General features: G+C 36.5%; 1 long non-coding RNA gene across 1 annotated transcript; it reads left to right on the top strand.

Annotated features, from left to right (window-relative positions):
* The first annotated feature begins 399 nt into the window (after positions 1-399).
* Positions 400-15,713, top strand: LOC120084225. Its single transcript, XR_005483592.1, has 3 exons — positions 400-623; positions 756-1,178; positions 15,176-15,713. It is a non-coding gene; the product is annotated as an uncharacterized LOC120084225 (long non-coding RNA).
* Positions 15,714-17,529: the final 1,816 nt, after the last annotated feature.

Raw genomic sequence — 17,529 nt, 5'->3', positions numbered from 1 at the left:
AGTATTACTCTTTTTATATATAGTTTTACTTGTTTAATATCAAGATCGTATATATTTCAGATATTTGTATCAATGATTATTGTTTTTTTTTTTTTTTTTTAAAATATTTCCTTCACTTTTTTTTCCTAAATGTTAGATGATAGCTTTTGACTCGTGAATGATATAAGTTTTTGCTAGTTAGATTAACTCTTTGATATGTTATATATTTATAATTCGTGCAGGTAGGTTTTAGCCTCATCTATTGATATAAATTATTGTTTATTTTTCTTTAGAAAATGGTTGGCAATGTATACTGTCTAATCTCTTTTCTCTTTCCTATTTGTCTTCATCTTTTCAATGTTCTGTCCTCATTTTTTTTACAAATTAATGAATCAATACCATTTTCTTTCAATAATCAGCTAAGATGGGGAAGGGGAAGAGGAAAGTAGTTTTTTTCCCTGCTTCTTTATAGTTGTTTTACTTTTATCATTATTTATCCTTCTATTTCTGTTAGAAGAAATGAAGAAACCTGATCCAATAATGAAAATGAGATTGGTGAAACGAAAGATGGAGGGAAGACCACGTCGACAAGCTGAATGATGAACATGTGTGGGTGAAAACTCTTCCACTTCTCTGTCGAGTAGGTGAGATAACTAGTTGAAAGATTAATATGGTAAAATTACTCTCTCTTAACTTAGGTATGAAGGTTTTCTCTCAATTCTCTCTTAATTTCTCTTTGGATTTTGCAAGATAAATTGATAATTTTAAGCATGTAGGTAAAAAATGAAAAGGAGAAGAAGAAGTTGAAGACATTGATATACGTGGTTCGGCCAATGGAGCCTACATCCACGAAAAGGGGGAGAAAATTTTATTGAAGGCTCTTACAAGAAGATAAAACTCTTTCTTTTTACAAATTTCTTCTCATGAATGTAAAATAAAATTTAAATGTAGATATACTTATATAGTATGTAGATTTCGTTACACATTGTTAAGAGACTGCTGTAAAGAGTTTAAAAAAAATTGTTGAGATCATATTTGCTTCAAATCTCCACCTTGATCTCAATTCTTGTAGCCTTCACCCTTCCAAATCTGATCTTGTTTAACCTCTTTTAGGGAAATCTAAGCCAATCAACTCTAAGTATTTGAGGAGCTTGAGCTTTGAGATGGGCTTCATGAGCATGTCAGCAGTGTTTTCAGAGGTATAAACCTTTAACACTTCAATTTCTCCTTGTTCTATTATATCTATTACAAAATGATACTTAATGTCTATGTGTTTGGTCCTTGAGTGATATTGTGGGTTTTTGGAAAAATGGATAGCACTTTGGTTATCATAGTAGATTTTAATTACTGATTATGATATACCAAAATCTGCCATGATCAAGCCTTAATGCCTCTTTAATTTCTTCTGTCAATGCTATATATTCTGCTTCTATAGTAGATAGGGCTATGATTGACTGTAAATTTGCCTTCCAACTTAGCAAATTAGGACCATATAGAAATAGGTAGCCTGACAGAGATATCCTTTTGTCTAAATCCCCTGCAAAATTAGAGTCAACATAATCATACAAATCTAGATTTGTCTCTTGTGTGTTCTGATAGGCCAACTTTGCATTTTTAGACCAAATTAGGTACTTAAGTATCCATTTAGTAGCTTCCTGATGTCTTTTTCCAGGGTTAGACATATATCTACTCACAAGACTAGCACAATAGGATAGATCAGGCCTTGTTGAGATAATTAAATACATTAAACTTCCCACTGTTTGATTGTAAGGAGTTGTTGTATCCGAGTTAGATGTTCAATGTCTATTTCTGTAGGAGAATTAGCTGAAGATAGTTTAAAATGATGTGCAATAGGGATGGTTATTGGTTTGGCATTAAATAAGTTAAATCTTCTTATTATTTTATCACAATAGCTAGCTTGACTGATACTTAGATTAGAGGTATCCCTGTTTCTTGTGATTTCAATCCCTAGGATTTTTCTTGATTGACCCATATCCTTCATGTCAAACTCTTTCTTTAGAAGATATTTGACATGAGCTAAATCATCTTTAGAACTCCCTGCTAACAACATGTCATCAACATATAGAAGTACATATATCTTTTCCTTATAGAAAATTGAATTCAAATAGGTATAAATATCATAGGTACTCATTTGGAACCCAATACTCTCTATGTAGTCATTAAACCTTCTGTACCAGTACCTAGAGGACTGTTTGAGTCTATCCATAGATTGACTTATTTAGAAGATAATAAAGGTCCTTCTTCCCCTTTTCCTCAAATCCTTGAGGCTGCACCATGTATATAGTCTCATCTAAATGCCCATTAAGAAGGTAGTCTTGACATCTAGCTGATCTAATTTTAGGTTATCCTAAGCAACCAAAGGCAATAAGAGCCTAATAAAGGTCTGTTTTACCATTGGTGAAAATATCTCAGAATAATCAATGACCTTTCTTTATGTGAATCCCTTAGCCACGTGTCTTGCTTATATCTAGGCTTCTGATCAATAGTAATTCCCTTCTTTAGCTTATAGATACATTTGGATGCTATTAGCTTGCATCCTTTAGGGAGAGGAGCTAGGGTCCATGTGTTCTTCACATTTAATGATTGCATTTCCTCACATATAGCTTCAATCTAACTTCTTGCGTCAGGGAAGCTCATTGCCTCATCAAAGGTAGTTGGCTCTTGGTCACTCAGGGCCACTATAGCATTCAAAACTAGGTTCATATAGTTTGTTTTAGTACACCTAGCTGGAGGAACAATCACCCTTCTCTGTTTATCCCTTGCTAGTGAGTATTGACTCAAATCAGGTTGAGCTGCAACATTTTCTCCTTGCTCACTTGTTGTTACCTCTTCTTCTTCTGAATCACTTAGAGGATTGACATCTGTTGATGTATCTTTTGAATTATCCATCTCAATTCTAGTGGTAGGGCTCTTAGGAATTTCAACAGTCACATTTTCCTTTTGGATAAACATTTCCTTCTCTCTAAATGTAATATCTCCATGGACAATGAATTTTTTCTCAATAGGATTCCGCATCTTGAACCCCTTTTGTTGATGTATCTTTTGGATTATCCATCTCAATTCTAGTGGTAGGGCTCTTAGGAATTTCAACAGTCACATTTTCCTTTTGGATAAACATTTCCTTCTCTCTAAATGTAATATCTCCATGGACAATGAATTTTTTCTCAATAGGATTCCGCATCTTGAACCCCTTTTGTTGATGTATCTTTTGGATTATCCATCTCAATTCTAGTGGTAGGGCTCTTAGGAATTTCAACAGTCACATTTTCCTTTTGGATAAACATTTCCTTCTCTCTAAATGTAATATCTCCATGGACAATGAATTTTTTCTCAATAGGATTCCGCATCTTGAACCCCTTTACTTCATCTGTGAATCCCACAAACATAGCCCTAGACTTAAGTTTACCTTGGTTTTGATGTATGCATCCAACACATCTAAATACCCTTAGGTCTTCTAAGTTAGGAGGATGTTTGGACGACTTCTCCTCAGGTGTTAAGAAGTCTAACGATGTGTGTGGGCATCTATTTAAGATATAAACTGTATAGGTAGTAACTTCAACCCAATATTTCTTACTGGGAATAACATTAGAAAATAGGCATCTGACTCTTTCTATGATTGTTCTATTCAACCTCTCTGCAACCCCATTTTACTAAGGTGTATACCTAATTGTCTTGTGCCTAGTGATTCCATTTTCTCTACAAAACTTATTAAATTTCTCATTACAAAATTCCAGCCCATTATCTTTCCTTAGGTATTTAATTTCCTTTGTAGTTTGCTTCTCTATCATGAGTTTCCCTTCTTTAGATTTATCAAAATCTTGATCTTTAGATTTAAGAAAGAAAACCCAACTTTTTCTGAAGAAGTCATTAATAAAGGAAAGCAAATACCTTGAGCCACTTAAGTTTGGAGTTGGGGCTGGTCCCCATAGATCAAAGTCAATGAAGTCTAGGATAGATTTGATTGACTACTGTGCCTTTGTGAAATTGTGTATGGTGGCCTTCCCCAATACATAATGCTCACAGAAAGTAAATTGATCAAAAATCCCTTTAGGTAGAATACCTTGTTTAAATAGAGTTTCTAGCCCCTTAGCACTGATGTGTGACAACCTCTTTTGTCAAATGTCAGCCTTTGTTAATTCCTTAGTGGTCACTGTATAGGCCCCTGTTATCATTTCAGCCCCTGTCATCATTTCAACTCCTCTTATCACAAATAGGTCATTGACCTTCTCTCCAACTAGGACTACCTTAGAATCTTTAAGAACTTCAAGAGTGTTGGGGTTGTTGCCTTAAATCTCGTGGGTCTTGTAGTTTTTAATTGTAATATACAAATGATTTATTTATTTAATAAAATATGAGGTATTTTATTTGATATTTAGTAGCATTAACCACAAAACCAATAAACTCACATACGAGGTTGTCTTCTGTTGCTTAAACATGTATGTAGAGACGTACAGGTGGATCATGTTTAAGTGATAACCTAAATGTTTTGTAGTTGATAGAAAAGGCTGGATACTTTATCCTAGTGATACTACGAATACGACCCCCTTTGTAGATATTACAATTATTGTAAAGTGATACAAATGATCTGATCTTAATCATCCATGTAGAGATATGTGAGTGGGGGTGTTCTATAGAAAAGAGTTTGTATAAGACTGGACCACGAAATGATTAGTCTTATTATATAACGTCGTTATTAATAAAGACTTACATTTCACAAGGATGACCATCAGTGTCATGACCTAAATCATGAGTGAGTTGTGAAATCCTGCCTATGAAGGCGATCCTTTGATTTGTATGGGTGAGAGTGGCTAGATCGCCGACTCAATAAGCCTACCATTTTGAGGATTCATTTGATTGGGGAGCTGAAAACACGGCTACACAAGGCGAAATTCACTCATTCCCTAACGTCAGGGAAAGTAGATAAATTGTTGATTCCAGGGCTTGAATTGTTGGGGTTGATGCCCTAAATCTCGTAGGGTCCTATGGTTTGTAAATTTTTTTGTACAAACTCATTGTTTATTTAATAAAATATATGATATTTTATTCCATTTTCAGTTGCATTAACCACAAGCCAATAAACTAACATCCAAGGTTATCTTGTAGCTTAAACATGTATGTAGAGACATATGGGTAGATCATGTTTAAGTGATAACGTAAATGGTCTGTAGTAGATGGATAAGGTTGGGTACCTTATCCTTGTGACATTACGAACCATTTTGTAAGTGTTACAATTGTTGTAAAGTGCTACAAATGATCTGATCTTGATCATTCATGTATAGACATGTGGGTAGGGATATTCTACACAAAAGAGTTGGTATAAGTTCGGACCACAAAATGTCTAATCTCATTATATAACACCGTTTATAATAGAGACTTATATTTCACCAGGAGGTAACATGACCTGAATCTTGAGTGAGTTATGAACTCTTGCCTATGAGGGCAATCCTTTGATTTGTATGGGTGAGAGTGGCTAGAACGCCGACTCAATAAGCCTACTATTTTGGGGATTCGTCTGATTGAGGAGCTGGGAATGAAGCTACACAAGAAGAAATTCACTCCTTCCCTGAACTCGGGGTAAGTAGATAAATTGCTCCCTTAAAGGCTGATTCCGGGGCTTGAACAATGTAGAGCCATACCCTCTCCTTGCCCGAGAGGGGTTTAGTCATAGTTGGACTATGATCTGTTGTTCATTAGAGGAATCAATGGAACTTAATGAAGGAACTCTTGTGAAGAGAACCTTGAGGAGAAGCGGATAGTCCACATTTCATTAATTATCGAATACTATCTTTACAGTAAACATACTACAAATATGCATTTAAAGTTAAATTACAACATGCTTTTATAAGAAACAAGTTCAAGAAATATTACCTTTAAAGAACCTTTCTTCACGAATCCCTCGAACAGTTACGAACCTCTTGAAGACCTTCTTTAACGAAACCTCAAACAGAAATCTAGACACAACCATAATGGAGTCCTTGGCATTCTCGGGATAAGAACTCAGGAGTGGTGGGCTCTGACTGTTTTGGTTAGGAGGGATAAGTCTTAAGGTGGAGGAAGAAGAAGTTGAGAGATTTCACACATAGGGCAAACTCACATGACTTTTCTGTAACAAACTCTCAATCGTTCAACGTATCAGCAACAAGAAGAAGGATTTTTTTTTTCTAGTTTGCCTAAAAATAACCACCACCCACTAATGTGGGTGGAGAGAAAAGATGGGAAAAGAAGTTGTAACTCGCTTTCTTATTATTCAAATAATAATAATAAAATATAAATAAATATGATAACTAACTTATCATATTATATTTATATTAAATTATATGTTATATCAAATATAACATATAACCTATAGTTTTAATATTGTATCACATACAATATAAACTATAGTTTATTTTCTCTATTTTATGGCATTTAATATAAATCATATTTGTATTAAATTTAACAACTATGAATCACATTCATAGAAAATATATTTGAATCTCATTCAAATATTTATTTCCTCCCATTTAAGTTATAATGTATCAAATACATTATGACAATTATATCACATATAATTGAAATAATTTAATTACATCATATATAATTAAATCCCTCTATTAATTTGAACAATTCAGACTAACCCAAAAATCGATTCTCAACTAAATCTTTTTTAGCTACCAAGGGGACCTCATAGACCTGTAGCTTGAAGCTCCAACGACATGAATAATTAATTAAACTCTTTAATTACATTATTCACCATCCGTTAACTATCAGACACTCTACTAAAGACCGACAGCTGCACTCTTCGCACTACAGATATATTTCTGTGTCCATTGGATATAACCAATCAACAGTACGATGATCCTTCACAAATTGCTTGTAAGTACAACTGGCCAAATTACCGTTTTGCCCCTATAGTTACATCTAACTCTTTAAGTACCATTGATCCCTCTAATGAACAATAGATCATAGTCCTACTATGACTAAACCCCTCTTGGGCCAGTAGAGTATATGGCGCCACATTGTTCAAGACTCGAAATCAGCCCTTAAGGAAACAATTTATCTACTTACCCCTACTTCGGAGGAGTGAATTCTATCTTGTGTAGTTGTCTTCCCAACTCTCCATTCAGACGAATCCCCAAAATGGTAGGCTTGTTGAATTGGCGATCTGGCCACTCTCACTCATACAAATCAAAGGACTGCTAACATAGGCAGGACTTCACAACTCACTCAGGATTCAGGTCATGTTACCTATGGTCGTCCTGGTGAAATGTAAGTCTCTATTATGAACGAAGTTATATAATGAGACTAAACATTTCGTGGCCCGGTCTTATACAAACTTCTTTGTATAGAATATCCCCACTATCTAATACATGAATGATCAGAATTAGATCATTTGTAGCACTTTACAATAATTGTAACACCTACAAAGTGGGCCATACTCGTAGTGTCACCAGGATAAGGTACCCAACCGTATCCATATACTATATACCATTTAGGTTATCACTTAAACATGATCCACTCGTATGTCTCCACATACATGTTTAAGTTACAATGATAACCTTGGATGTTAGTTTATTGGTTTGTAGTTAATGCAACTAAAATATCACATATTTTATAGACAAAGTGAATAAAATATCAAATATTTCATTAATCACATAAAGAGTTTATTCATACAATGTTTACAAACTATAGAACCCTATGGGATTTAGGGCATCAACCCTAACAATCTCCCACTTGACCTAAAGCTAGTGGGTTGTACAATATAAATAAAAAATGAAGTACACAAACAATAAACTAGGGGATAACACGCCCAGTACAATATCTCCCACTTGCCCTAGTCCAGACGTGGTCTGTCCCATAGACCCATACTCTGCAGGTGACCCTCAAACTCTATAGCCGTGAGGGCCTTTGTAAATGGATCAGCAACATTGTGCCCCGAAGCTATCTTTGTGACAATCACGTCCCCTCGATGCACAATCTCTCGGATGAGATGATACTTTCGCTCTATGTGCTTGTTGCGCTTATGATTCTTAGGCTCTCGAGAATTAGCCACAACACCACTATTATCACAATAAAGTGTGATGAGCTTTGACATGTCTAGAATAACTTCCAGATCAGTCAAGAATTTCCTGAGCCAAACGGCTTCCATAGCAACTTCTCAAGCCATTATATACTCAGACTCCATGGTGGAGTCCGCGATGCACCCTTGCTTGGTGCTTTGCCATACTACTGCTCCTCCGTTAAGAGTAAACATTGATCCTGATGTAGATTTCCTAGAATCCTTATCAGTCTGAAAATCAGAGTCCGTATATCCCATAAGGATCAAATCCTTAGAACCATACACAAGAATGTAGCCCTTCATTCTCCATAGATACTTGAGGATGTTCTTAACGGCTGTCTAGTGATCTAATCCTGGATTAGATTGATATCTACTTACTATCCCCTGCAGATGTCAGGTCTAGTACATAACATCACATACATCAAACTGCTAACGATAGATGCATAAGGGATTTGTCTCATCTTCTCAACCTCCTGGGGTGTCTTAGGACATTGTTCCATAGACAATGTAACTCCGTGCCTGAAAGGCAATAATCCCCTCTTGAAATTCTGCATCGAATACTTGACAAGTATCTTGTCGATATACAACGCCCGAGACAGTGCTAGCATTTTTGTTCTTTCGATCTTGAAAGATCTGAATACCCAAAACCAACTGAGCCTCTCCCAAATCTTTCATTTGGAATTGGGTTGCTAGCCAGTTCTTAACTGTAGTCAGTAAACCTACATCATTCCCAATGAGTAGGATATCATATATATACAACACTAGAAAAACTACTAAACTGTTGATGATCTTCTTGTATACATAAGGCTCATCAACGTTTTGATCAAAGGTATAAGATTTGATCGTAGTATCAAACCTTATGTTCCAAGATCGAGATGCTTGTTTTAGTCCATAAATGGACCAATTAAGCTTGCAAACCTTTTGCTCTTGACCTTGGATTATGAATCCCTCGGGCTGTACCATATAAATGGTCTTTTCAAGATTGCCATTAAGAAAAGTAGTCTTGACATCCATTTTCCATATCTCATAGTCATAATATGAGGCAATGGATAGGAGGATCCAAATAGACTTCAGCATGGCAATAGGCGAGAAAGTCTCCTCACAGTCAACTCCCTCTACCTATATATAACCCTTTGCCATCAGTCTAGCCTTAAAGGTTTGCACTTTCTCATCAGAACCCTGTTTCCTCTTGTAGATTCATTTACGACCTATAGGTTTAACCCTATCAGGTTGATCTAGAAGATGCCATACTGAATTGAAGTACATAGACTTCATTTCGAGATCCATGGCTTTCATCCATTCATCTCTGTCAACATCCTAGATAATGGATCCTCAACTTCGCCATTAGCTACTATAGCTAGGATTTTTGTTAAACCCATATAACAAATAGGTGGGTTTGCACCCTCAAACTACGTCGAGGTTTCCTCAATACTTGAGGTGTATTTGACATATTAGATGAATCTACTTCAACAACTCTTGTTGAGGTACTAGGTTCTTCAATAACTCTTGTTGAAGATTCAATAGTTTCTTTGGAAATCTCATTCAACACAATTTTACTTCTGGGTCTATACTCTCTTATGTGGTCTTCCTCAAGAAAAGTAGTATTTGTCGATACAAATACTTTATTTTCTTTGGGATCAAAGAAATAACCACCTCTCGTTCACTTGGGGTAGCCTACAAATAGGCACAACTTTGAACGTGGTTCCAATTTCTTAGGATTAGCCTCAAGCACATATGCTGGGCAACCCTAGATTCTAAAATGACGTAAATTAGCTTTAAGACCATTCCATAACTCCAAAGGTGTTTTGGCAACACTCTTGGAGGGAACACAGTTCAAGATGTACGATGTAGTCTTCACTGCATAACTCCAAAACGAGTTAGTAAGGAAATGTAACTCATCATAAACTGAACCATGTCCAACAGGGTTTGATTTCTCTTTTTTAATACACCATTTTGCTGAGGTATACCAGGTACTGAGAGTTGGGATACAATTCCATGTTCTATCATATAGTTCTGGAATGTTAAATCCATAAACTCTCCACCTCGATCAGATCGAAATGTTTTAATCGTCCTATTTAATGCATTTTCAACTTCAGCCTTGAATTCTTTGAACTTTACAAAAGATTAAGACTTATGTTACATGAGATAAACGTACCCATATCTTGAATAATCATCAATAAAAGTGATGAAATATTCATAACCTTCTCTGACTTTTACATTCATCAGACCACAAAGGTCTGAATGTATTAGCTTTAGAGGTTCCTTGGCTCTTTGACCTTTTCCAGTAAAAGGTCTCTTAGTCATCTTGCCTTCAAGGAATGACTCACAACGGGTCAAGAATTTTGTTCTAACTTGCTTAGAAGTCCATTCTTCACCAACCTCTCAATCCTATTGAGATTAATATGTCCTAGTCTTACGTGCCAAAGTTGGGCATTTTCCTTACGAGAAATTCTAAGTCTTTTATTTTTAGTTACAACAGTTTTAAACATTTCTATGTTATGGAGGGCATTTATTGCTAACGGTCTAGCACATACAATATATTTTTCAGTTTTGCAGAACATATATTAACATCATTCTTTGTAATAAACACTTTATTGAAAGAAAAGTTAATTTGATAATTATGTTCTAATAAACACTTTATAGAAACTAGATTCCTTTTTAAATCAGGAACTACAAATACATCATTTAAAATGATAAATTTTCTCTGTAAAGTTAATCGTAGACCTCCCACTGCCACAGTTGAGACGACGTGTCCGGTTCCAACTCGCATCATCATCTCACCAGCATCAAGTTGCCGCCAGGAACTAATTCCCTGAAATGAAGAACAAACATGGTTAGTGGCCCCATAGTCAATAATCCAGGTAGAATCATCATTCTCCATTAAATAAGTTTCCAAGTTAAGCAAATCACATTTACCTTGTTTGGCCTTCTTTTTTTCTGCCAAATATCTGAGGCAGTTCATCTTCTAGTGCCCATCCTGGTTACAATAGAAACATTTTCCCTTGTCAACCTTGATAGTTTGTCTACCCCTTGGAGCAGCAACTCCTGGGTTAATAGTAGCTTTCCCCTTTCCACCCATCTTCTTCTTCCACTTTTTGGTACTGGAGGAAGAAGGTACAGACTTAGTTCCAGAGCTCGAACCTTTCTAGAACTTTTTGGAAGATGAAACAACATTTGCTTCACCCTTCTTCTCCTTGCTTTTCAATAAGGTTTGAAAAGTCTGTAGCTCGTTGAGCAGGGTAGTCAGGTTGTAGTAAATCCTGTTCAGAATAGCATTGCTACGGAAGTGCAGGAAACTTTCAGGTAAAGATTGCAGAATGATGCTAACTTGGCTGGCCTCATCGATGCTTGACCCGTTCATATCTGCCACGTTAAAGTGGATCATCATGTTGAGAATGTGTTCTCGAATAGATGCCCCCTCTTACATACGGGCCTTGAAGATGTACTTAAGAGCATCGTGCCTGAGCTGTGCAGACGGTTGTCCGAACATTCCGCTCAGGGACTCCATGATCTCACAGGCTGTGAGCATGGGCTTATGCTTCTTGACCAAGACTTCATTAAGGCTTGCCAAGATATACGCTCAGGCCTTCACGTTTGCCCTTGTCCAATGCTCGTATGCTTCTCGAATATTTTGAGGAGCATTAGAAGGTAGAATGGGAGGACACTCCTCCATCAGGATGAAACGCAGGTCATCGATGATTAAAATAGTGTTGATCGTATTTTTCCAACTAGCGTAGTATTGGCCAGTTAATTTATTGGTGGCAAGTAAACTAAGAGTCGCGGTAGCCATTTTAAATTGCTGAAAAAGAACAAACTTTATTTAGTCTACTTGCATTAAACCACTTTTAGAAAACCAATCAAGTTTTAGCAAAACAATCTAATGTATCCTAAGTGACATTTATTTTGCAATGATGCTTCAGTGAGGCAGGACAAAAGTCACCGTAGGGTGACTAAGTGCCCCTTCACTGAAATTAGACATTTTCAATAATTAGACAAAAACAACTCATTGTAACTGTAACTAATAGTCACCATTGTTTAGTCTAGAATTTGTTAACATCCTGAACAATTCTATGTAAGTGTAACCGCTCATTTTAGGTTATAAAGTCCCGCTCCAATGAGCCAACCTTAGGGAAAAGCCGATTGGAACAAGAAACTAAAGCAACTCTATCCATTTCTAGAGATAAAATAAAGCGTCATGCAATATTGTCATCCTTTAGGGGACACCCACGATGTCTCGAGGCAATGCATGAAACTTTATCTAACCTAATGAGAGAGACCGAGGGATATGCCGTCACACATCCCCCTTCAACTTACTATAAACATTCTCTCCATTCACCTTAGTATTGACCTACCCAAATGCTACTCGTAGAGGGACACCCATGGTACCTCGAGGCCGAGAGTAGATATCACGGTGTGAACTTTTAGGGAAAAATGTGTAGAGGTTAAACGGAGTATCATATACTCCATTTTCCTCCCAGCGAGTGTTCTACCTAGGGTTAACTAACTTAGGAAAATCCCGCTACTAATTTAATCTAAGTGATTGTTTAATTTGCTAAAAAATAACTCTTGTCTTTGATGATTAAACAACTTTGATTCAAGTCTCATTAAATTCTTTAATAGATTTTCATCAAACTTGCATGCATATAACAAATCTATCTAATTCATCTTTCCAAGTAGGTTCCCAGATATGGGTGCGACGTTTCCATCGACTTAAGTACCCCAGCCTAGCTAGAATCCACCTTAGACATAAGATCCCTTATAGATACATTTGTTACATATTTAATCTTTTATTAAAAATCAATTTAATCCTATTAAACTAATTTAAAAGATTAAACTTAGATTTCTAATCTCATTAGAAACGTGATCTTAGGTCTATCTCAATCATATTTCAAAACAATTTTAAAAAATGATTATAGCCTAAGGTTTGCATGCAACTCTTTATTATTGATTTTAATTCTAATTTCATTTATTATAACAATTATAAGTAAATGAAACAATTAAAACCAATCATTACATGATAGACATACATAAGTTCATTATAACAATTATAATTTAACCTAAGGTAATATCATGCTTCATGCAATGTTCGTTCATTACTAATATATAACTTTTATATAGTTAAGTAATGAATCATGCTATAGCATACATGCCATATAACCATTCAACCTTATATTATAATACTTATAATATAAATGTTGTATGGATATGCTACAATGCATGCATACTATACTATAACTCTTATATTATATGATGCTGAGCATGCTTTATGTAATTTAAATCATGTATACTAATATATTATAACACTTATAATATAAAATGATAAATGCATAACCTATAGTGGATATTAAAACTATGTGGCATACATTATGGCATATAATAAAAAACATACATCACATGTATATTTATACTAAAAGTTGATGGACCAGGATAGAAACTCTCTAAACAAGAAATTAAAAGGCTAACTATTACAAAAATGAGTCCACCGGTTCGAAACAAGTGAACTGAGTCTTGAACCATTCGACCCAAACCACTCCTCAAAGAACCCTTGTAATTGATCATGTAGCAAAGGCCTATGCGTCGAGCAACTATGCGTCGAGTCTATGCGATCGCGTAGCTAATGACTATGTGATAAGCATGATAGTCTACACGAACGTGTAGAATGCAAGCTTGCATCGAGTATCCAATACCATGCAATCGTTCAGCAAGCAAGCACCTATGTGATCATGTAGCCAACACAACACGATTGTGTAGCAAAACCTACATGATCGCTTAATATTAGCTATGTGATCGTTTAGAAAATGCTACATGATCGTGTAGCAAACTCTACACGATCGCATAACAAAAGCTATCCAATCGTTTAACTCTAGCTACACGATGCGGTAACCTCTGTTTCGTCTTCGCCATCAAAACTCCAATCTGCAACCCTTCTTTGAAGCTTCATGAGTGACTCAAAACTAACAAATCTACAGACTCGATTGCAATGTTTAATGCCCAAAAACATAGGGGCCTTTACAACCAACTTTGTAGAATATACTTATTCTTTGAAGAAGAGGCAATATCAGGCTTTTTAGAAGACAATCCTTGTTTGTCAGTAGTAGTAACATTTACTTCTGATTCTAGTCCTTTAGTCCTCATCATGGTCTGGTAAGCCTGTAGCTCATTGAGGAGCATAGTCAAGTTATATTCTATTTCGTACAGAACTGTAAGGAACTCTTCAGAAGAGATTCAAGAATAAAACCAACTTGACTCTTTTCATCAACAACAACACCGTTTACTTCTGCCACGTTGAAATGGAACATTATGTCCCAGACATGTTCTCTAAAAGAGGCTCCGTCTTTCATAGGGCAGTTGTAAACGTATTTGATAGCATTATGCCATAGGGAGAAGAACGGTTGTGCAAACATCCCACGCAGAGATTCCATAATCTCTTTGGCAGTACTCATGCTCTCATGTTTCTTAGCCAATACACCAGATATGCTGGCAAGGATATAGGCACGGGCTTTTTCATTATCCCTGATCCATCTGTTGTATGCATCCCGAACATTTTGGTTTGCAGTTGAGCCAGGAACGGAGGACACTCCTCTGTTAAAATGAACCGTAGGTCATCTATCACCAATATAGTATTTAGGTTTGATTTCTACATAGCATAGTTATCCCCGATAAGTTTATCAGACGCCAATAGTTGTACTAAAGAACTCTTCATTCTGAAAAATATAAACAAATTTTATTAGAGAATTGCTTTTAAACCCAACCATGTTTTAGTAAAGTAATAATATACCTAAAATTCTCATTATTTTGGCAATGATACTATAGCAAGACATTCTTGACTAAATATTATCCCCAGAATAACTCATATTCTGATAGTCATTTAGTTAACGTTTTTTATTAGAACTTACTAACACTTTAAAAATTTCGTAAGTGTAACCCTCTATTTTTAGACCTCAGAGGTTGAGTGATGACAGACAAAAATGCACATCAATGTAGGCCTTTTATTTAGAATTATGAGGGCTATTAAGTAGAATATGCGGTGAATATGTTAGGAATTCATGACAAAACAAGTTTGCGTCGATCGACATTAAGAATCTTGGCTAACCCACTATTATGTGTTATTATGCGTTCGATTGTCTATCTTTGTAGCTAACGCGGGAAGCGATCGCATACGTGGAAGCCGGGCTATGGTAAAGACGACCGCATGCAGGGAATCTCCCCATTGCAGAAGCGAATGCATACGTTCAACGCATGGATATTGTGGCCATCGACCGCATGCGTCCATCGCATAGAAGTTGTGGTTGTCAAACGAATGTGGTCATCGCAGAGAAGTTGTGGCTACATAATGATAACCATAATAGAAGGATGAACACAAGGCAGGTGGAATGCAAACATGAACGCATACCTCGATAGAATCAAAATATGATGTTGACATTTCACCTACTACGCCCTTAGCAGCAGAGATTTAGAAAATGACCATCGCGCTGCGAATGTCAGAATCGGAGCAACTTCATTAATGTTGTCGGTGATCCAGCTCTAAAAATAGAAGCCGTTGAGCTGAATTTCAATTTATCCAAGGTTTTTCACTTGAGGCTCCCTGCCTTTGGGCAGATCATTGTGATCCAGACCAAAGCGTGAGAAGATAGCTTGAGAGTTCTTCATCTCTTTCATCCATTTCGAGTGACGACCAGAGCCTTCGTCGGAGTTAGAGCTCAAGAGAGTCTGCTCCACTGCCCATCCATGGCGCCACCGGCAGCCTTGACACACATCTGCTGGAAGCAAGACATTGCTTCCAGCTTGTCCTTCCATTTCTCTTCTTTCCTTATATTGTTTTGTATTACATTTTCGCTTAAGGAATTAATACATTTTGTGATCAATGCATTTCTATATTTTCCTTCAATTCCATCTCCATCTTCATTTACTTAGCATCCTTAACTTTCATTGCATCATTGAGTAAGACTGTTAGAGTATCGCATACTTAATCATGTGGCATAGGAATATGAAACATGTAGCAAACTGTGTGTGTTGCGTGAATGTTGTGAGAAAACCTTATTTTCTTAGTGTGAAGCTGTAGCAACGCTTGTCTATAAGCGGACGCAATGCTTGTCTATGAGTAAAATCAGTAACAACTAACTGCCTAGGAGGGTAAGTGGTTGGTCGTATTAAGCAATATAAGCAGGTGTTCACTAGAGATAGGAATAATCCTACGTCAGCCAGGTTTATGTGATTACCTTGTCTTATGAGCGCATCATTCATCATTTAGGCAAACTTGGGAGAGTAGTCTAAAAACCAGATTAAGACTCGAGAGAGCGGATCAAATAGCATAAGCAAGAATAAGGAATTTAGAGATAAGCTCCATTTGCTATTACACAATGTATGCACCTTACGGATACGATATTGCATGCGTCCAGAAGTAGGATACGGTGGTATGTGGTCATCACACTTATGTGTGAGAGCACGTGAGCGGGTTATAGAGACTTAGAAATAGGCTTCTCCGCACTATCGCATATACATCGTATGCATCCTAGAATTAGGCACAAGTGTGTGTAGCATGATCGCATAGCTTGTGCTGGCTGGGTTGCCCTTGTGGTCAAGCTTAGTGTTACAGTGAAGACATCTTCACATTCTATCTATTTTTCCATGCATTTTACTACGCGTCAGCAGTTGCCATGTCTCTACCTTTTTTTCATACTTCCACTGTTTAATCTGTTAGTTAGGAGTAAGAGTAGTGCTTAGCTTATCACCCCCATCATTCTTTTATTTATCCGCCGCAAATGCATCACCGCATACATTTAGTCCCTGAGTTGGACCTCGAATCACCCGAGAAACTTGCGTTCTCGTTATACTTGGTGAGAGCATAAGAAAACTTGTGAGAGGAATGCATGGTCATTGTATATGAGATCAACGCATACATTCCATTCCGATGCATGGCCACCGACGCATAAGATCCAGCGCATAACTTAAGACTTGCTTTGCATCTTACATCCACCTAATTTTTAATTCCTTACTAAATACTATCCCCAGAATAACTCATATTCTGATAGTTATTTAGTTACCGTTTTTTGTTAGAACTTACTAACACTTTAGTAATTTCGTAAGTGTAACCCTTTATTTTTAGACCTCAAAGGTCGGCCCCAATGATGCTATCGAATTGGAAAGTCAATGTTGGAAACGACCTAAGAAATCCTATCCATTTTTGGAGTTTGAATTGTTCCGAATCCTACGTTACAACCCTCTTAGGGGATAGCCGTCGTTAAATGACTAGCGAGATCGATTTAAAGACGACAAGTAGGCACAACATAGGAATCTCACGGTCCAAATAAATGGAAAAGACCGCAGGACACATTGACACATATTCACTCACTTTCTGAATGGATGTCACTCCCAGGGTGACATGAAACGTCATATAAATCTCACTGTGTGAACTTTCTATTGACATGAGAGTTGAAATCAATATATCGTATATTTGATTTTACATCGAACAACTTCCCTTCATTCACCTT

This window comes from Benincasa hispida, chromosome 8 (assembly GCF_009727055.1).
Source record: "Benincasa hispida cultivar B227 chromosome 8, ASM972705v1, whole genome shotgun sequence".
NCBI lineage: Eukaryota > Viridiplantae > Streptophyta > Magnoliopsida > Cucurbitales > Cucurbitaceae > Benincasa > Benincasa hispida.
The sequence above is the reverse complement of the archived record's forward strand: the minus strand, read 5'-3'. Positions and strand labels throughout refer to the sequence as shown.